Raw genomic sequence first — 17576 nt, 5'->3', positions numbered from 1 at the left:
GAGCCTTTATATACCTGCGCACAGCAGCAGCCACCTTCAGTCTGCTGCTGGACAGCCAGCAGCAGCAGCAGCAGGAGAGGTAATTAATCAGCAACCCTCCTGCTAAGGGTAGACAGCTGCTCGTTCCACCCCCCCCCCCGCCTTAATTGGTTCTCCTCCCTTCCAACGGTGTTGAGGCGGGTGGGAACAGCCGGGGGTTGAGGGTACTGTGCTAAAAGAGGTGGAGTTATGCAGATCTAAAACGCGTGGATTGCAGCAGCAGCAAGCCAAAAAGTGCAGGCATGTGAGGGATCTAGAGGTTGACAGCATGTCTTCTTAACGGGAGTCCAGGTGGCCATCTCCACAAATGGACTTTTCAGAATCCTTGGGTGGCACCGTAGTCGGAAACCAATTCTGGTTATCGCTTCTCGGCCTTTTGGCTAAGATCAAGTGTAGTATCTGTTCTTATCAGTTTAATATCTGATACGTCCCCTATCTGGGGACCATATATTAAATGGATTTTTAGAACAGGGAGATGGAAAAAGAGCTTGCTCTGTCCACTCCACGCATTGACCTGGTATTGCAGTATCTCCAGGACCGGTGCACCCCTTCTTTAATGCAGTTTCTAAAATCAGAAAGAATTGAATTCAATGCTTTTTGTTCATTTTGCTTGTTTGTCGGATTTTGGGATGGACTCTTTGGCTTTGCTTTTCTTCTCCTCATTGGATTTTTCATGTTAAAAGTTGCAGAAGCCAGATGACAAGCTCATTTTGGTTCAACTTCAGCAACTGTGCATTGCATTGCCATGTAATGTAATGTAATGCAATGCTATCTATCTAGCTCTCCCTCTATACTTCCTTTTGGATAAACAGACATATTAGGCAAGCATTTTGGAGCTTTCACCTAAATAACTACAGGTGGTGAGATAAGCTGCACAATATAATTGACCTTTCAGTATATTGTTGCACACACACCATCTATTTAGCAAATGCCCTTGTTATCAACAGCAGCCTTTTAAACTCACCTGAGCTAACAGGTATGTGAGCTGGTTACTCTGCTGCGCTTAAAATTTCTTTTTTGGTTTGCTACAATGCCTTTTCTGAAACGTTGTCTCCCTCTGCTGGAACACTGACTTCTTTCATTTAATGCCTGCAGACTATAAAAGAGAAACCAACCCAAAAAGTTTGGTTGATTAGTCTGTGGCATTCTTTTAAACTGTTGCTTATGGCGGTCTCTGTGAGCTTCTCAGTGACATTCAGCCATCCAGGTATCCCGCCTGCAGTAGACGGAATGTGGCAATGGAACGCTGGCTGCGCGTGTCATAATAGGCTCTGAGCCTTTATATACCTGCGCACAGCAGCAGCCACCTTCAGTCTGCTGCTGGACAGCCAGCAGCAGCAGCAGCAGGAGAGGTAATTAATCAGCAACCCTCCTGCTAAGGGTAGACAGCTGCTCGTTCCACCCCCCCCCCCGCCTTAATTGGTTCTCCTCCCTTCCAACGGTGTTGAGGCGGGTGGGAACAGCCGGGGGTTGAGGGTACTGTGCTAAAAGAGGTGGAGTTATGCAGATCTAAAACGCGTGGATTGCAGCAGCAGCAAGCCGAAAAGTGCAGGCATGTGAGGGATCTAGAGGTTGACAGCATGTCTTCTTAACGGGAGTCCAGGTGGCCATCTCCACAAATGGACTTTTCAGAATCCTTGGGTGGCACCGTAGTCGGAAACCAATTCTGGTTATCGCTTCTCGGCCTTTTGGCTAAGATCAAGTGTAGTATCTGTTCTTATCAGTTTAATATCTGATACGTCCCCTATCTGGGGACCATATATTAAATGGATTTTTAGAACAGGGAGATGGAAAAAGAGCTTGCTCTGTCCACTCCACGCATTGACCTGGTATTGCAGTATCTCCAGGACCGGTGCACCCCTTCTTTAATGCAGTTTCTAAAATCAGAAAGAATTGAATTCAATGCTTTTTGTTCATTTTGCTTGTTTGTCGGATTTTGGGATGGACTCTTTGGCTTTGCTTTTCTTCTCCTCATTGGATTTTTCATGTTAAAAGTTGCAGAAGCCAGATGACAAGCTCATTTTGGTTCAACTTCAGCAACTGTGCATTGCATTGCCATGTAATGTAATGTAATGCAATGCTATCTATCTAGCTCTCCCTCTATACTTCCTTTTGGATAAACAGACATATTAGGCAAGCATTTTGGAGCTTTCACCTAAATAACTACAGGTGGTGAGATAAGCTGCACAATATAATTGACCTTTCAGTATATTGTTGCACACACACCATCTATTTAGCAAATGCCCTTGTTATCAACAGCAGCCTTTTAAACTCACCTGAGCTAACAGGTATGTGAGCTGGTTACTCTGCTGCGCTTAAAATTTCTTTTTTGGTTTGCTACAATGCCTTTTCTGAAACGTTGTCTCCCTCTGCTGGAACACTGACTTCTTTCATTTAATGCCTGCAGACTATAAAAGAGAAACCAACCCAAAAAGTTTGGTTGATTAGTCTGTGGCATTCTTTTAAACTGTTGCTTATGGCGGTCTCTGTGAGCTTCTCAGTGACATTCAGCCATCCAGGTATCCCGCCTGCAGTAGACGGAATGTGGCAATGGAACGCTGGCTGCGCGTGTCATAATAGGCTCTGAGCCTTTATATACCTGCGCACAGCAGCAGCCACCTTCAGTCTGCTGCTGGACAGCCAGCAGCAGCAGCAGCAGGAGAGGTAATTAATCAGCAACCCTCCTGCTAAGGGTAGACAGCTGCTCGTTCCACCCCCCCCCCGCCTTAATTGGTTCTCCTCCCTTCCAACGGTGTTGAGGCGGGTGGGAACAGCCGGGGGTTGAGGGTACTGTGCTAAAAGAGGTGGAGTTATGCAGATCTAAAACGCGTGGATTGCAGCAGCAGCAAGCCGAAAAGTGCAGGCATGTGAGGGATCTAGAGGTTGACAGCATGTCTTCTTAACGGGAGTCCAGGTGGCCATCTCCACAAATGGACTTTTCAGAATCCTTGGGTGGCACCGTAGTCGGAAACCAATTCTGGTTATCGCTTCTCGGCCTTTTGGCTAAGATCAAGTGTAGTATCTTTTGAAAAGGCGGTTTTGTCCTTGGGCTGCTCTAGTAAATTGATGCACATTACACACTGGTTTGGTGCACTTGTTAGTACGCCAGGTGGCTCATAGAGTCATCTGATGGAAAACATGGCCCTCCAGGATCGAAGTCACTAGGCTGGGTAAGTGTGAGGGCTTTGGAGCAATGTGCCCCAGGAGTAGGCGCCCTGGTGGGAGTCCAAGCTTACTGGGACTGGGAACCCCAGAAAGACTTGGGCTTCGTAGCACGCCGCACATTTGCCAATCATACTTTCTGAGCAACCCCCCCTATTCCTGGCCCCCGGGCTAGGAAGGGGAATTTTTATAAACCCGGTCGGAGGTCCGGTCAGCTTTGGGCTGAGAAACCAACACAGGCTCCAGCTCCACTAGGGTGGCAGCCTAGCTGGACGCTGGGAGCACGAAAACGGCTCTTCTCTTGCTTCGGCAACAGAGAGCATCGGAGATCCCCGACCCTCGCTGTGGCCTTCTGGCTCGGAGGGATGGGGATGGTTTATTGGGGACCCTCTCCTCCGGGAAGGGTCCACATGAATCCTCGCCTCGTGCGCTGTTTTGGTGTGACTTCGGTCACATTTTTCAGTGCCTTGGATGCAGCTTCAATCAAAAATCTGTTCTTATCAGTTTAATATCTGATACGTCCCCTATCTGGGGACCATATATTAAATGGATTTTTAGAACAGGGAGATGGAAAAAGAGCTTGCTCTGTCCACTCCACGCATTGACCTGGTATTGCAGTATCTCCAGGACCGGTGCACCCCTTCTTTAATGCAGTTTCTAAAATCAGAAAGAATTGAATTCAATGCTTTTTGTTCATTTTGCTTGTTTGTCGGATTTTGGGATGGACTCTTTGGCTTTGCTTTTCTTCTCCTCATTGGATTTTTCATGTTAAAAGTTGCAGAAGCCAGATGACAAGCTCATTTTGGTTCAACTTCAGCAACTGTGCATTGCATTGCCATGTAATGTAATGTAATGCAATGCTATCTATCTAGCTCTCCCTCTATACTTCCTTTTGGATAAACAGACATATTAGGCAAGCATTTTGGAGCTTTCACCTAAATAACTACAGGTGGTGAGATAAGCTGCACAATATAATTGACCTTTCAGTATATTGTTGCACACACACCATCTATTTAGCAAATGCCCTTGTTATCAACAGCAGCCTTTTAAACTCACCTGAGCTAACAGGTATGTGAGCTGGTTACTCTGCTGCGCTTAAAATTTCTTTTTTGGTTTGCTACAATGCCTTTTCTGAAACGTTGTCTCCCTCTGCTGGAACACTGACTTCTTTCATTTAATGCCTGCAGACTATAAAAGAGAAACCAACCCAAAAAGTTTGGTTGATTAGTCTGTGGCATTCTTTTAAACTGTTGCTTATGGCGGTCTCTGTGAGCTTCTCAGTGACATTCAGCCATCCAGGTATCCCGCCTGCAGTAGACGGAATGTGGCAATGGAACGCTGGCTGCGCGTGTCATAATAGGCTCTGAGCCTTTATATACCTGCGCACAGCAGCAGCCACCTTCAGTCTGCTGCTGGACAGCCAGCAGCAGCAGCAGCAGGAGAGGTAATTAATCAGCAACCCTCCTGCTAAGGGTAGACAGCTGCTCGTTCCACCCCCCCCCCCCGCCTTAATTGGTTCTCCTCCCTTCCAACGGTGTTGAGGCGGGTGGGAACAGCCGGGGGTTGAGGGTACTGTGCTAAAAGAGGTGGAGTTATGCAGATCTAAAACGCGTGGATTGCAGCAGCAGCAAGCCGAAAAGTGCAGGCATGTGAGGGATCTAGAGGTTGACAGCATGTCTTCTTAACGGGAGTCCAGGTGGCCATCTCCACAAATGGACTTTTCAGAATCCTTGGGTGGCACCGTAGTCGGAAACCAATTCTGGTTATCGCTTCTCGGCCTTTTGGCTAAGATCAAGTGTAGTATCTTTTGAAAAGGCGGTTTTGTCCTTGGGCTGCTCTAGTAAATTGATGCACATTACACACTGGTTTGGTGCACTTGTTAGTACGCCAGGTGGCTCATAGAGTCATCTGATGGAAAACATGGCCCTCCAGGATCGAAGTCACTAGGCTGGGTAAGTGTGAGGGCTTTGGAGCAATGTGCCCCAGGAGTAGGCGCCCTGGTGGGAGTCCAAGCTTACTGGGACTGGGAACCCCAGAAAGACTTGGGCTTCGTAGCACGCCGCACATTTGCCAATCATACTTTCTGAGCAACCCCCCCTATTCCTGGCCTCCGGGCTAGGAAGGGGAATTTTTATAAACCCGGTCGGAGGTCCGGTCAGCTTTGGGCTGAGAAACCAACACAGGCTCCAGCTCCACTAGGGTGGCAGCCTAGCTGGACGCTGGGAGCACGAAAACGGCTCTTCTCTTGCTTCGGCAAGAGAGAGCATCGGAGATCCCCGACCCTCGCTGTGGCCTTCTGGCTCGGAGGGATGGGGATGGTTTATTGGGGACCCTCTCCTCCGGGAAGGGTCCACATGAATCCTCGCCTCGTGCGCTGTTTTGGTGTGACTTCGGTCACATTTTTCAGTGCCTTGGATGCAGCTTCAATCAAAAATCTGTTCTTATCAGTTTAATATCTGATACGTTCCCTATCTGGGGACCATATATTAAATGGATTTTTAGAACAGGGAGATGGAAAAAGAGCTTGCTCTGTCCACTCCACGCATTGACCTGGTATTGCAGTATCTCCAGGACCGGTGCACCCCTTCTTTAATGCAGTTTCTAAAATCAGAAAGAATTGAATTCAATGCTTTTTGTTCATTTTGCTTGTTTGTCGGATTTTGGGATGGACTCTTTGGCTTTGCTTTTCTTCTCCTCATTGGATTTTTCATGTTAAAAGTTGCAGAAGCCAGATGACAAGCTCATTTTGGTTCAACTTCAGCAACTGTGCATTGCATTGCCATGTAATGTAATGTAATGCAATGCTATCTATCTAGCTCTCCCTCTATACTTCCTTTTGGATAAACAGACATATTAGGCAAGCATTTTGGAGCTTTCACCTAAATAACTACAGGTGGTGAGATAAGCTGCACAATATAATTGACCTTTCAGTATATTGTTGCACACACACCATCTATTTAGCAAATGCCCTTGTTATCAACAGCAGCCTTTTAAACTCACCTGAGCTAACAGGTATGTGAGCTGGTTACTCTGCTGCGCTTAAAATTTCTTTTTTGGTTTGCTACAATGCCTTTTCTAAAACGTTGTCTCCCTCTGCTGGAACACTGACTTCTTTCATTTAATGCCTGCAGACTATAAAAGAGAAACCAACCCAAAAAGTTTGGTTGATTAGTCTGTGGCATTCTTTTAAACTGTTGCTTATGGCGGTCTCTGTGAGCTTCTCAGTGACATTCAGCCATCCAGGTATCCCGCCTGCAGTAGACGGAATGTGGCAATGGAACGCTGGCTGCGCGTGTCATAATAGGCTCTGAGCCTTTATATACCTGCGCACAGCAGCAGCCACCTTCAGTCTGCTGCTGGACAGCCAGCAGCAGCAGCAGCAGGAGAGGTAATTAATCAGCAACCCTCCTGCTAAGGGTAGACAGCTGCTCGTTCCACCCCCCCCCGCCTTAATTGGTTCTCCTCCCTTCCAACGGTGTTGAGGCGGGTGGGAACAGCCGGGGGTTGAGGGTACTGTGCTAAAAGAGGTGGAGTTATGCAGATCTAAAACGCGTGGATTGCAGCAGCAGCAAGCCGAAAAGTGCAGGCATGTGAGGGATCTAGAGGTTGACAGCATGTCTTCTTAACGGGAGTCCAGGTGGCCATCTCCACAAATGGACTTTTCAGAATCCTTGGGTGGCACCGTAGTCGGAAACCAATTCTGGTTATCGCTTCTCGGCCTTTTGGCTCAGATCAAGTGTCTGGACATCAGGTTCCTTGAGTGCTAGCCCTCGGCCTTCCAGCATCGCCACTCCGGTGGCTTAAGCTGGATGCTGCTATAGGGGGAGAGTGAGGAGGAAACGGGAAGGCGATTTCCGTGGCTGACTATGGGAGTCAAGCTGAAATTTGCTGGGACCGGGGACCCCCGGGTCAAGAATGGATTTCGTATTGAGATTTCCGAGGAGAAGAAGGGACATTTTTCCATGTCCTACCTGGTGAATGCCATCTTCTATGAAGCATTGAAGATTAAGAATTCGGACATTCTTTGCCTGCAGGAATTTAGAAGTCATGGAAGGTATGTGCTGGTTCTTTCTACTATGGCTGCTTGCCAAAATCTTTATAGAACCTTGAAAGGCCATACTGAGAACTCCCTCCTAGATGGACTCACTTTTACTGTCCTCTATTCAAAGGGGGATGTTCCTGTGGTTGTGTTTATGCACAATCCCTTTATCCCCCAGGAGGACATTACTGTATTCTTGAGGAGGCATTGTACTTATGTGCATTTTTCCCACAAGATCTCGAATGAAGAAGGCTTGTGGACTGGCAAATACAAGTACTTTGTTCGTTTTGCTACAGACCCCGAGGGGCCAGGGGGCATACATTATCCTCCTATGAGTTTCTCTATTGGGAGAGACACTGGTTTCTTGTACTTTCCTGATGCTCCTTTTTTCTGCAGAAGATGTAACAAGTATGGTCATGTCCAGGAGTCCTGCAGGTATCCGCCAACCTGCAGGAAGTGTAACACGTCTGGTCATATGGCGAAAGACTGCAAGAACCAGGTAAAGTGTGATGCTTGTGGTGAGGAGGGGCATGTTCTTAGGCAGTGTCAAGCTAGAACCACTCCTAAGTCTTTTGCTCAAGTGGTCGCGGAGGGGCCTGCTGTTCCTTCGACTTCTACTAGGGTTCCACAAGGTCCCCTTCCGGATGTCGGGGAGGCAATTGCTCCCCAAGAGGAAGAGGATGGCACTCAGATGGACGACATATTTGAAGATGCCCAGCTTCAGCCTCCTGCGTCATGAGGCTTTGACATGGTGATTCCAGAGGTGATGTCACCTTTCCCTCCCCAGTTTGGTGTCCGTGGAGAGGGGGAAATGGACTTGTCCAATTCTCCTGTCATATCTTGGTGCAATACTGCTTCAGAGGAGATCGGGGGCGGTGGCCAAGGGGACTTGTCTGCTGTCCGTTTCTCTGATGAGGAGGATCCTGATGTGGTCAAGAAGAAGCCAAGGACTGAGTGTTCATCCATTGCTGCCGTGTGTGATAGCCCGGTGGACTCTCGTGCTTACCCGTCAGATGTATTTTCTCCTGACATTGTTACATTTGGCATTCAGCCAGATGGTAATAGCTTTGCTTTGCTTGATGAAGGTTGAGTTGATGTTTTCTTTCTTTTTTTTTCAGGTTATGTGTGATCCCCTTTAGTTATGCCGCATCATTCTGGATGGGACATTGTGTCCCTTAATGTTAGGCAAATTAGATCTGTTACCCGAAGAACAACAGTTCTGGATTATCTAAAGGGTTTGAGTGCAGATGTCTATTGTCTACAAGAGTGTGGGATTACTGAATCTCGAGGGGATAAGGACTGGCCTTATGGCCAGTATGTTTGGTCGGGGTCCAGTTTTAACAAAAATGATGGTGTGGGGATTTTAGTTGGTAATAAGAATATTACTATTGATAGTTACACGGTTGTGGAGGTGGGTCGCTGCATTATTGTTTTTTTGAGTTATAGGGGGTGGAAGGTTAGAATGATTAATTTATATTGTCCTACTAAAAAAGAGGAGCGGCTTGCTCTTCTTGAGAAATTGAGTTTTTTTCTCCCTGGAAAAATTCCTACAGTTTTTGTTGGTGACTGTAATTGTGTCACAGAAGGTAATGTGGACATTACGGGAAAAAAGTTATCTCAACTTATTTCTGATTTTTCTTTCTTAGACGCTGCAATACTTGAGTATGGCATTCCACCACCGCCTACATATTATGCTGACCGTGGTAATATTTCATCGAGGATAGATAGGATGTTATTTTCCAAAAATATGGTTTGTTCAAGTTATGCTCAACATAAGGTACCTTTCTCTGATCATGAGTGTTTGCGTGGAGTTTTTAGTGCGAATGGGGACATGGTGTTTGGGGGTGGGGTTTGGAAATTGAATACGAGGTTGTTGGAGGATGAGGAGGTGATGAGTGAGTTGGAGAAAAGGTATGCAAGTTGGAGGTGGCGTAAGCGTGATTTTGGTAGTGTGCTTGAATGGTGGGATTGGGTGAAATTACAGTTAAAAACTTTCTTTAAAAAATGGGGCTACAAAAAAGCTGCCAGATATCGTAATAGATTTAATGACTTAAGTAGACGGATTGATTGGTTGCGTGGGTGTGTTAGGAAAGGAATGGATATGTCTGATCAGCTTGAGGTTGCTAAGAATGAGTTAAAATGTCTTCTGGATGAAAAAGGTAAAGAGATTATTTACCGTACCAAGTTAGAGCATTTGGAAAAGAATGAAAAGTGCACCAGGTACTTTTTTAAAAAAATGAATGGAAGGAAGTTGGATTTGAGTGAAGTGGTAGGTGAAGATGGATCTAGTGTGGTTGGGAAGAATGTGTTGAATGAGGTGAATGGCTTCTATAGTAAGTTGTACGATGAGAAATGGATTGATCCTGGACTTGTGTCGCATGTATTGAGTGGTATGGAGAAGAGACTTGGTTCGGATGAATGTGATGCTTTGTGTGAGGATGTTATTTTGGATGAGGTGAGGAATGTTGTTATGAGTGCTAAAAAGAATAAGACGCCTGGGAAGGATGGGTTGCCTGTGGAGCTGTATGTGAAAGCTTGGGAGTTTTTGGGTAAGGACTTGACTGAGGTTTGTAGGTATATGTGGATGAATGGTGTTTTGTGTGACAGTATGAAAGAGGGTATAGTGGTTCTTGTGTTTAAGAAGGGTGAGAAAAAGCGTTTGGAGAACTGGAGACCCATATCATTGCTTAACGCTGATTATAAGGTCTACAGTAAATTGTTAGCAAATCGTATGCGTGAGGTGATTGGTAGGGTTGTGGAGGATGACCAAGTGTGTGCCGTGCCTGGTCGGAGTATAAGTGATAATTTGTTATTGTTAAGGGATATGCTTGGGGATTGTAAGACTAGAAAGCAGAAGTGTATGGTGTTAGCAATTGATTTCGAAAAGGCTTTTGATAGAGTTTCGCATGTGTTTCTGTTTAAAGTGTTGGAGAGGATGGGTTTCCCTAGGGTTTTTCTGAATGGAGTTAAGTCTTTATATGATTATGTGTCAAGTGAGTTTTTAGTGAATGGATGGTTGTCTGACAAAGTGATGATTAGGTCTGGTGTAAGACAGGGGTGCCCTATGTCCCCTGTCTTGTTTGTATGTGTGATTGAGCCTTTGCTGTGTTTAGTGAGACGTGAGAAAATGATGAGAGGATTGTTAGTGCCTGGGAGTGGTGGTAAGCATGTGAAGGTGTTAGGTTACATGGATGATGTTGTGATGGTGAGTGAAAGTATGGCTTCAATGAGTAGGGTGAGGTTGCTTTTGGATTTTTTCTGTGGTGCATCAGGTTTTAGAGTTAACTGGACTAAGTGTAGTTTCAAATGCTTTGGAGATGACAGTATTCGTATGGAAGGTGTTAAGTATAAGGAGAGTGCAATTAAGATTTTAGGGGTATTTTTCAATGATGATCTGAAAGGAAATGAGAGTTGGGACGAGTGTGGTATGCGTGTTGAGCGAAAATTGAATTTTTGGAGAATGAGAGATCTTTCTTTGCGGGGCAAAGTTCTAGTTATCAAAGCAGTGATCTTACCCATTCTGCTTTTTGTGGCCATAATTTTTCCATCCCCTTTTAGGAAAGTGAAGAGAGTTGAGAAAATGATTTTTTCTTTTTTCTGGTGCAGCAAGATGGAGAAGCTGAAGAGGGAAAGCCTTTATAAGGCCTGCCAGCATGGTGGTTTGGGATTTCCTAATGTTGAGGTTTTTTTAGGGCTCCATTATATTAAGACGATTGTGGTATTGTTGGGTAAAGGTAATAAGGGTGCATGTATGGCAAGTTATTCTGCAGGATGGATGTTGTATGGGTTAGGTTGGAGAAAGAGGGATGCGAGAGTGCCTGTGTCTTTTAAGTGTCCGGTGTGGTATGAGGTGATTGAGAAGTTTGTCAAGAAGTATGATTTGCTGAGTGTGCCGGTGGATGAGTTTAGAATGACTAAGAGGGTGTATAGGAAATTGTGTGCAAATGAGGTCGAGTCTAATATTGTTGGTTTGAGAGGGAATGAGGTTGCGGATGCTTGGAGAAAGTTGGGTATGTATGGGATGTCCAACAAACAGAAGGATGTAGTGTGGATGGCGTTTCACAATATTCTTCCAGTGAGAGACGTTCAAAAGAAGAGAGGTTTGATTAGGTCGGATGTTTGTCCAAGAGATGGATGTAATGGTTGTGAGACGGTTATGCATCTGATGTGGAATTGTGATTTTGCGCAAGACGTGTGGAAATGTGTAGGGGGGTTGTGTAGGAGTTTGGCGGGAGTGACTTTTGTGGATTGGCGTGTGGTTATGTTTGGTATTGGTGCAAGTGGACGTGTAAAGGAGAGAGTTTTGTGGTTAATTATGGCTTGTGTGTTAGAAAGTTTGTGGGATGTGAGGAATCTTTGTGTATTTAAAAGGAAATCAATTACAGTAAATGAATGTATTAGGATTATTCTTTCTAGGCTATTTTTGATTTACAAGATGGATAGTAGTAGCGGTGGTGGAACAGATGCCGAGGGAATATGGAAATTTAAAAAGTGGAGGCATATTGTAAAATTTCAGTGATCTTTTGGTTTATATTAATAAGATGTTCTTCTTTCTGTAATATTAGGTTACTTTATGCTTAATAAATATGGCCATGATGATGAGAAGTTTTTTGCAACAGTTTTGGTATATCTTACTGATTTGCTATAAAACTAACCTGAATGGTTTAAAAAAAAAAAAAAAAAAAAAAAAAAAAAATCTGTTCTTATCAGTTTAATATCTGATACGTCCCCTATCTGGGGACCATATATTAAATGGATTTTTAGAACAGGGAGATGGAAAAAGAGCTTGCTCTGTCCACTCCACACATTGACCTGGTATTGCAGTATCTCCAGGACCGGTGCAACCCTTCTTTAATGCAGTTTCTACAATCAGAAAGAATTGAATTCAATGCTTTTTGTTCATTTTGCTTGTTTGTCGGATTTTGGGATGGACTCTTTGGCTTTGCTTTTCTTCTCCTCATTGGATATTTCATGTTAAAAGTTGCAGAAGCCAGATGACAAGCTCATTTTGGTTCAACTTCAGCAACTGTGCATTGCATTGCCATGTAATGTAATGTAATGCAATGCTATCTATCTAGCTCTCCCTCTATACTTCCTTTTGGATAAACAGACATATTAGGCAAGCATTTTGGAGCTTTCACCTAAATAACTACAGGTGGTGAGATAAGCTGCACAATATAATTGACCTTTCAGTATATTGTTGCACACACACCATCTATTTAGCAAATGCCCTTGTTATCAACAGCAGCCTTTTAAACTCACCTGAGCTAACAGGTATGTGAGCTGGTTACTCTGCTGCGCTTAAAATTTCTTTTTTGGTTTGCTACAATGCCTTTTCTGAAACGTTGTCTCCCTCTGCTGAAACACTGACTTCTTTCATTTAATGCCTGCAGACTATAAAAGAGAAACCAACCCAAAAAGTTTGGTTGATTAGTCTGTGGCATTCTTTTAAACTGTTGCTTATGGCGGTCTCTGTGAGCTTCTCAGTGACATTCAGCCATCCAGGTATCCCGCCTGCAGTAGACGGAATGTGGCAATGGAACGCTGGCTGCGCGTGTCATAATAGGCTCTGAGCCTTTATATACCTGCGCACAGCAGCAGCCACCTTCAGTCTGCTGCTGGACAGCCAGCAGCAGCAGCAGCAGGAGAGGTAATTAATCAGCAACCCTCCTGCTAAGGGTAGACAGCTGCTCGTTGCACCCCCCCCCCCGCCTTAATTGGTTCTCCTCCCTTCCAACGGTGTTGAGGCGGGTGGGAACAGCCGGGGGTTGAGGGTACTGTGCTAAAAGAGGTGGAGTTATGCAGATCTAAAACGCGTGGATTGCAGCAGCAGCAAGCCGAAAAGTGCAGGCATGTGAGGGATCTAGAGGTTGACAGCATGTCTTCTTAACGGGAGTCCAGGTGGCCATCTCCACAAATGGACTTTTCAGAATCCTTGGGTGGCACCGTAGTCGGAAACCAATTCTGGTTATCGCTTCTCGGCCTTTTGGCTAAGATCAAGTGTAGTATCTGTTCTTATCAGTTTAATATCTGATACGTCCCCTATCTGGGGACCATATATTAAATGGATTTTTAGAACAGGGAGATGGAAAAAGAGCTTGCTCTGTCCACTCCACGCATTGACCTGGTATTGCAGTATCTCCAGGACCGGTGCACCCCTTCTTTAATGCAGTTTCTAAAATCAGAAAGAATTGAATTCAATGCTTTTTGTTCATTTTGCTTGTTTGTCGGATTTTGGGATGGACTCTTTGGCTTTGCTTTTCTTCTCCTCCTTGGATTTTTCATGTTAAAAGTTGCAGAAGCCAGATGACAAGCTCATTTTGGTTCAACTTCAGCAACTGTGCATTGCATTGCCATGTAATGTAATGTAATGCAATGCTATCTATCTAGCTCTCCCTCTATACTTCCTTTTGGATAAACAGACATATTAGGCAAGCATTTTGGAGCTTTCACCTAAATAACTACAGGTGGTGAGATAAGCTGCACAATATAATTGACCTTTCAGTATATTGTTGCACACACACCATCTATTTAGCAAATGCCCTTGTTATCAACAGCAGCCTTTTAAACTCACCTGAGCTAACAGGTATGTGAGCTGGTTACTCTGCTGCGCTTAAAATTTCTTTTTTGGTTTGCTACAATGCCTTTTCTGAAACGTTGTCTCCCTCTGCTGGAACACTGACTTCTTTCATTTAATGCCTGCAGACTATAAAAGAGAAACCAACCCAAAAAGTTTGGTTGATTAGTCTGTGGCATTCTTTTAAACTGTTGCTTATGGCGGTCTCTGTGAGCTTCTCAGTTACATTCAGCCATCCAGGTATCCCGCCTGCAGTAGACGGAATGTGGCAATGGAACGCTGGCTGCGCGTGTCATAATAGGCTCTGAGCCTTTATATACCTGCGCACAGCAGCAGCCACCTTCAGTCTGCTGCTGGACAGCCAGCAGCAGCAGCAGCAGGAGAGGTAATTAATCAGCAACCCTCCTGCTAAGGGTAGACAGCTGCTCGTTCCACCCCCCCCCCGCCTTAATTGGTTCTCCTCCCTTCCAACGGTGTTGAGGCGGGTGGGAACAGCCGGGGGTTGAGGGTACTGTGCTAAAAGAGGTGGAGTTATGCAGATCTAAAACGCGTGGATTGCAGCAGCAGCAAGCCGAAAAGTGCAGGCATGTGAGGGATCGAGAGGTTGACAGCACGTCTTCTTAACGGGAGTCCAGGTGGCCATCTCCACAAATGGACTTTTCAGAATCCTTGGGTGGCACCGTAGTCGGAAACCAATTCTGGTTATCGCTTCTCGGCCTTTTGGCTAAGATCAAGTGTAGTATCTGTTCTTATCAGTTTAATATCTGATACGTCCCCTATCTGGGGACCATATATTAAATGGATTTTTAGAACAGGGAGATGGAAAAAGAGCTTGCTCTGTCCACTCCACGCATTGACCTGGTATTGCAGTATCTCCAGGACCGGTGCACCCCTTCTTTAATGCAGTTTCTAAAATCAGAAAGAATTGAATTCAATGCTTTTTGTTCATTTTGCTTGTTTGTCGGATTTTGGGATGGACTCTTTGGCTTTGCTTTTCTTCTCCTCATTGGATTTTTCATGTTAAAAGTTGCAGAAGCCAGATGACAAGCTCATTTTGGTTCAACTTCAGCAACTGTGCATTGCATTGCCATGTAATGTAATGTAATGCAATGCTATCTATCTAGCTCTCCCTCTATACTTCCTTTTGGATAAACAGACATATTAGGCAAGCATTTTGGAGCTTTCACCTAAATAACTACAGGTGGTGAGATAAGCTGCACAATATAATTGACCTTTCAGTATATTGTTGCACACACACCATCTATTTAGCAAATGCCCTTGTTATCAACAGCAGCCTTTTAAACTCACCTGAGCTAACAGGTATGTGAGCTGGTTACTCTGCTGCGCTTAAAATTTCTTTTTTGGTTTGCTACAATGCCTTTTCTGAAACGTTGTCTCCCTCTGCTGGAACACTGACTTCTTTCATTTAATGCCTGCAGACTATAAAAGAGAAACCAACCCAAAAAGTTTGGTTGATTAGTCTGTGGCATTCTTTTAAACTGTTGCTTATGGCGGTCTCTGTGAGCTTCTCAGTGACATTCAGCCATCCAGGTATCCCGCCTGCAGTAGACGGAATGTGGCAATGGAACGCTGGCTGCGCGTGTCATAATAGGCTCTGAGCCTTTATATACCTGCGCACAGCAGCAGCCACCTTCAGTCTGCTGCTGGACAGCCAGCAGCAGCAGCAGCAGGAGAGGTAATTAATCAGCAACCCTCCTGCTAAGGGTAGACAGCTGCTCGTTCCACCCCCCCCACCCCGCCTAATTGGTTCTCCTCCCTTCCAACGGTGTTGAGGCGGGTGGGAACAGCCGGGGGTTGAGGGTACTGTGCTAAAAGAGGTGGAGTTATGCAGATCTAAAACGCGTGGATTGCAGCAGCAGCAAGCCGAAAAGTGCAGGCATGTGAGGGATCTAGAGGTTGACAGCATGTCTTCTTAACGGGAGTCCAGGTGGCCATCTCCACAAATGGACTTTTCAGAATCCTTGGGTGGCACCGTAGTCGGAAACCAATTCTGGTTATCGCTTCTCGGCCTTTTGGCTAAGATCAAGTGTAGTATCTGTTCTTATCAGTTTAATATCTGATACGTCCCCTATCTGGGGACCATATATTAAATGGATTTTTAGAACAGGGAGATGGAAAAAGAGCTTGCTCTGTCCACTCCACGCATTGACCTGGTATTGCAGTATCTCCAGGACCGGTGCACCCCTTCTTTAATGCAGTTTCTAAAATCAGAAAGAATTGAATTCAATACTTTTTGTTCATTTTGCTTGTTTGTCGGATTTTGGGATGGACTCTTTGGCTTTGCTTTTCTTCTCCTCATTGGATTTTTCATGTTAAAAGTTGCAGAAGCCAGATGACAAGCTCATTTTGGTTCAACTTCAGCAACTGTGCATTGCATTGCCATGTAATGTAATGTAATGCAATGCTATCTATCTAGCTCTCCCTCTATACTTCCTTTTGGATAAACAGACATATTAGGCAAGCATTTTGGAGCTTTCACCTAAATAACTACAGGTGGTGAGATAAGCTGCACAATATAATTGACCTTTCAGTATATTGTTGCACACACACCATCTATTTAGCAAATGCCCTTGTTATCAACAGCAGCCTTTTAAACTCACCTGAGCTAACAGGTATGTGAGCTGGTTACTCTGCTGCGCTTAAAATTTCTTTTTTGGTTTGCTACAATGCCTTTTCTGAAACGTTGTCTCCCTCTGCTGGAACACTGACTTCTTTCATTTAATGCCTGCAGACTATAAAAGAGAAACCAACCCAAAAAGTTTGGTTGATTAGTCTGTGGCATTCTTTTAAACTGTTGCTTATGGCGGTCTCTGTGAGCTTCTCAGTGACATTCAGCCATCCAGGTATCCCGCCTGCAGTAGACGGAATGTGGCAATGGAACGCTGGCTGCGCGTGTCATAATAGGCTCTGAGCCTTTATATACCTGCGCACAGCAGCAGCCACCTTCAGTCTGCTGCTGGACAACCAGCAGCAGCAGCAGCAGGAGAGGTAATTAATCAGCAACCCTCCTGCTAAGGGTAGACAGCTGCTCGTTCCACCCCCCCCCCGCCTTAATTGGTTCTCCTCCCTTCCAACGGTGTTGAGGCGGGTGGGAACAGCCGGGGGTTGAGGGTACTGTGCTAAAAGAGGTGGAGTTATGCAGATCTAAAACGCGTGGATTGCAGCAGCAGCAAGCCGAAAAGTTCAGGCATGTGAGGGATCTAGAGGTTGACAGCATGTCTTCTTAACGGGAGTCCAGGTGGCCATCTCCACAAATGGACTTTTCAGAATCCTTGGGTGGCACCGTAGTCGGAAACCAATTCTGGTTATCGCTTCTCGGCCTTTTGGCTAAGATCAAGTGTAGTATCTGTTCTTATCAGTTTAATATCTGATACGTCCCCTATCTGGGGACCATATATTAAATGGATTTTTAGAACAGGGAGATGGAAAAAGAGCTTGCTCTGTCCACTCCACGCATTGACCTGGTATTGCAGTATCTCCAGGACCGGTGCACCCCTTCTTTAATGCAGTTTCTAAAATCAGAAAGAATTGAATTCAATGCTTTTTGTTCATTTTGCTTGTTTGTCGGATTTTGGGATGGACTCTTTGGCTTTGCTTTTCTTCTCCTCATTGGATTTTTCATGTTAAAAGTTGCAGAAGCCAGATGACAAGCTCATTTTGGTTCAACTTCAGCAACTGTGCATTGCATTGCCATGTAATGTAATGTAATGCAATGCTATCTATCTAGCTCTCCCTCTA

The 17576-nt window shown here is 45.1% G+C and overlaps 7 non-coding genes and 4 pseudogenes across 7 annotated transcripts; all 11 read left to right on the top strand.

Annotated features, from left to right (window-relative positions):
- The first annotated feature begins 399 nt into the window (after nucleotides 1-399).
- LOC141187720 (U2 spliceosomal RNA) lies at nucleotides 400-590 on the top strand. Its single transcript, XR_012261879.1, has one exon. It is a non-coding gene; the product is annotated as a U2 spliceosomal RNA (small nuclear RNA).
- Nucleotides 591-1711: 1121 nt separating this feature from the next.
- Nucleotides 1712-1902, top strand: LOC141187718 (U2 spliceosomal RNA). Its single transcript, XR_012261877.1, has one exon. It is a non-coding gene; the product is annotated as a U2 spliceosomal RNA (small nuclear RNA).
- Nucleotides 1903-3022: 1120 nt separating this feature from the next.
- On the top strand, nucleotides 3023-3138 carry LOC141186155 (U2 spliceosomal RNA; annotated as a pseudogene).
- A 525-nt stretch (nucleotides 3139-3663) lies between these two features.
- LOC141185669 (U2 spliceosomal RNA) lies at nucleotides 3664-3844 on the top strand (annotated as a pseudogene).
- A 1122-nt stretch (nucleotides 3845-4966) lies between these two features.
- On the top strand, nucleotides 4967-5082 carry LOC141186153 (U2 spliceosomal RNA; annotated as a pseudogene).
- A 525-nt stretch (nucleotides 5083-5607) lies between these two features.
- LOC141185671 (U2 spliceosomal RNA) lies at nucleotides 5608-5788 on the top strand (annotated as a pseudogene).
- Nucleotides 5789-11899: 6111 nt separating this feature from the next.
- On the top strand, nucleotides 11900-12089 carry LOC141186002 (U2 spliceosomal RNA). Its single transcript, XR_012260568.1, has one exon. It is a non-coding gene; the product is annotated as a U2 spliceosomal RNA (small nuclear RNA).
- A 1121-nt stretch (nucleotides 12090-13210) lies between these two features.
- Nucleotides 13211-13401, top strand: LOC141187717 (U2 spliceosomal RNA). Its single transcript, XR_012261876.1, has one exon. It is a non-coding gene; the product is annotated as a U2 spliceosomal RNA (small nuclear RNA).
- Nucleotides 13402-14521: 1120 nt separating this feature from the next.
- Nucleotides 14522-14712, top strand: LOC141187715 (U2 spliceosomal RNA). The gene has a single exon (XR_012261875.1). It is a non-coding gene; the product is annotated as a U2 spliceosomal RNA (small nuclear RNA).
- A 1122-nt stretch (nucleotides 14713-15834) lies between these two features.
- On the top strand, nucleotides 15835-16025 carry LOC141187714 (U2 spliceosomal RNA). The gene has a single exon (XR_012261874.1). It is a non-coding gene; the product is annotated as a U2 spliceosomal RNA (small nuclear RNA).
- A 1120-nt stretch (nucleotides 16026-17145) lies between these two features.
- Nucleotides 17146-17336, top strand: LOC141187713 (U2 spliceosomal RNA). The gene has a single exon (XR_012261873.1). It is a non-coding gene; the product is annotated as a U2 spliceosomal RNA (small nuclear RNA).
- Nucleotides 17337-17576: the final 240 nt, after the last annotated feature.

The sequence above is a fragment of the Phyllobates terribilis genome, unplaced genomic scaffold (genome assembly GCF_046119375.1).
Source record: "Phyllobates terribilis strain yellow unplaced genomic scaffold, ASM4611937v1 Scaffold_40__1_contigs__length_11209783, whole genome shotgun sequence".
Lineage (NCBI taxonomy): Eukaryota > Metazoa > Chordata > Amphibia > Anura > Dendrobatidae > Phyllobates > Phyllobates terribilis.
Note: the sequence above shows the minus strand (reverse complement) of the source record. Positions and strands in the feature narration are given on the sequence as shown.